At 34.4% G+C, this 2,986-nt stretch overlaps 1 pseudogene across 1 annotated transcript; it reads left to right on the top strand.

Moving 5' to 3' along the window:
- The first annotated feature begins 1,588 nt into the window (after window positions 1-1,588).
- Window positions 1,589-2,762, top strand: LOC149183608 (large ribosomal subunit protein eL43-like; annotated as a pseudogene). Its single transcript, XR_016257713.1, has 4 exons — window positions 1,589-1,637; window positions 1,739-1,821; window positions 2,162-2,244; window positions 2,389-2,762. The product of XR_016257713.1 is annotated as a large ribosomal subunit protein eL43-like (transcript).
- The last annotated feature ends 224 nt before the right edge of the window (window positions 2,763-2,986 follow it).

Below are 2,986 nucleotides of genomic sequence, written 5' to 3'. Positions count from 1 at the left end.
TTTATATTTTCTATTTCTATTTGCCATTGGCATTGCACCAACACTACCTATGTAACACATTTTGATTTGATGACTTAATGAGAAAACTACAGTTGTCAGTGTGTTTATCTTACTATCTTGTAGTTGTAAGTTGTCTTTCAGTTATGAATTATGAATCATGATTTAAATTTTTAATAGATCTATCATTTATGTGACCAGTACCACTGACATTTATTTGAATTTTGTATGTACTATGCATGCTAATAGCTATAGATGAAGATCTATGTTTGAAATCAATAAATTTGTATCATTAATTAAAATTTGTGTAAGAAATATGATAATATCTAATTTTTAATATATATATATATATATATATATATATTTTAACAAAATAATATATAACGTGTCCTGTTCCGGGGGTCAGCGTGTCTTGAATCCGACACCACGAATCCCGAATCCTACGTGTCCCGAATCCCCGTGTCAGGTGACTTAGGCTGCCATAAATAAGATGACCCATATGGAGTTTGGCCCTAGTTGCCAATTTTAACAAAATTGATACCCCAGTTTTGTGTCAAACAAAGAGAGGCAATGGAAGCCAACTGGCCCTTGCTTGAAGTGAACTTGGATAATTGAAAAAGTGCAAATGGCCACAGGTGACTTATGAACAGTTAGGTTCAGAACCTGGGTAATGCCAAGTAGTAATTTCTGCCTCACGCAAAATGTGTTTATGGATTTCATGTTTCATTGATGGCGGTGCTGCTTGGCCTCATAGGAAAAATTGGGGGCCAAATTGACCAGACTTAATTTTGGCTCGGGACCTGTTTTGGTGCACCCTTGACACAGGGCATGTGAAAGACTTGCCAGTTGATCCACAATAACTTGACACACTGTAAAAACATGAATTATATATTTTAATGAAAATTTATGTTTTTTTGACAATTTAGATAGGACATCAACATCATAACACTGAATATAATGCAAAATTAACATATTCAAGTACACAATTTAATCAGAACAACATATATCAAATCACCATTGAGAACTGAATGAAGTTAAGCAACCAAAATGTGCAAAGTTCAATCCATCCTATGTCAAGAGTCAAATCTGATATCTTATGACAAAATATTATAAGACCATAATAAATATATCAACCTAGGAATTAGTGCCGATAGAGCCCTCCTGTCCATTACCTTGCTTCATTGGTTTTCTCTAATCACATTAATTCATACCTTAAATTTTTTGGCTCAGCAATCACACAAAAGATGCATTGGTATTGTCCATGTCACTGACAGTAAAATCTGCTGCCTCATATGTGAAATGAGTTAGAAATCAGGTTTGAACTTTGAACCGTTAAACCTAGCTGGGTTTTTATAGAACTGATTTGATCAGCTTGTGTGTGACTGGTTTCATGGTCTCCATGGGGGAGGAGTGGGGATTTGTTTGATAGTCTGTACCCAGGAAAATGTGAGGGTTTCAGTGCCAAATCAGCTTATTTATTTATTGTCCTTTTCCAGGGATGGGATGCTAGTTTAGTTTTCCATTGGACGCCTTCCTGTTTATTTGTTTTGTATGAATATTATTGTGAATACTTTCTGATCATTTCATGGTAATGCTGCAGACAAAACGTACTAAGAAGGCTGGTATTGTTGGCAAATATGGTAACTACATTCACCCATTGCATTTTTGGGATGGTATGTTAATGTATAAATGGAAGGTCATCATCCATGACACGTGCATTTCTGCTGCATTCTTATTGTAGGTACCAGGTATGGTGCCAGTTTAAGAAAACAGATAAAAAAATGGAAGTGAGCCAGCATTCCATTCTGTGAATTCTGTGGCAAGGTTAGTTCTAATTCCAAGTATTTTGGTGAATTATGTGTTAAGGTACCACTCATTTATGATTCGTCTTGTGATTTTTATCTTATATGTTTGTTCAGCATTTCCCTTTTGGTATTGGATGCTTAAAGCTATAATGACTTGGGAATGTGTACAAAGAGAGTTTTCAAAGCTTTGTAAATGCCAAAATGGAATTAACCTTGGCAATAATAAAATCTCTTTACAGCCAAAGCATATAAATAATTTTGTAGTTTATCATATTTTGTGCTCACCTTCATTGGGTAATTTTAGTTTGTTCGAACCTTGTGTAAATGATATGGATGCTTTATATAATTATATTGTACAGTTTGCAGTGAAGAGAAAAGCAGTTGGGATTTGGGGATGCAAGGATTGTGGGAAAGTGAAGGCAGGTGGTGCCTATACATTGAAGTAAGTAAACATTTTGTATCAGGCCTCTTTAACTGTATCAGTTAGCATCTCACATTTATGTGCACTAGCCATTATGATTATGATCTTCAAAATATGCCATGTGGGTTTTCTTAATGTAACTCATGTACCGTTTTCTTGTTTCAGTACTCCAAGTGCTGTAACAGTGCGCAGTACTATTCGGAGGTTGAGGGAACAGACAGAAGGATGATCTTTTGTAGTTGTTTTACAGCGTCTGATTTTGAACATTTGTGAGCGGAAACATGAAGTAAAAAATATTAACCAAATCTTTTTTAAAGAGTTGATTTTATCATTGAGATGTGGGGTACTTACAAGCTATTCTGTAATCTTTTACACCTATAAATTTGTCTGTTTTCTTTTGATAAGTAATAATCAGAGGTTGAGGGAGCAGACAAAAGGATGATCTTTTGCAATTATTTTTCAGCATCTGATTGTGAATATTTGTGAGTTGAAACAGGAATTTAAAATTATTAACCAAATAGTTTAAGAGTTGATTGTCATTGCGATGTGGGGGGACTTTCAAGCTAATCTATAATAATCTTTTACATCCATAAATTAGTCTGTTTCTTTTGAAAGTAATAATCAGATCTTGAGAGTGTTGAATGTGTTTTGTTTTCATCTAAAAAAGTTTGGCTGAAAATGAAATTGTGAAATTTTGTAATATGACGGTGAACACTCAAGCTAGTTTCCGGATTGTTTATTCATCTCAATGCAGGTTTCTTCA

Source organism: Pinus tabuliformis, chromosome 3_2 (assembly GCF_031772625.1).
Source record: "Pinus tabuliformis cultivar Carrire ecotype Pingquan chromosome 3_2, CPIR1, whole genome shotgun sequence".
Taxonomy (NCBI): domain Eukaryota; kingdom Viridiplantae; phylum Streptophyta; class Pinopsida; order Pinales; family Pinaceae; genus Pinus; species Pinus tabuliformis.
Note: the sequence above shows the minus strand (reverse complement) of the source record. Positions and strands in the feature narration are given on the sequence as shown.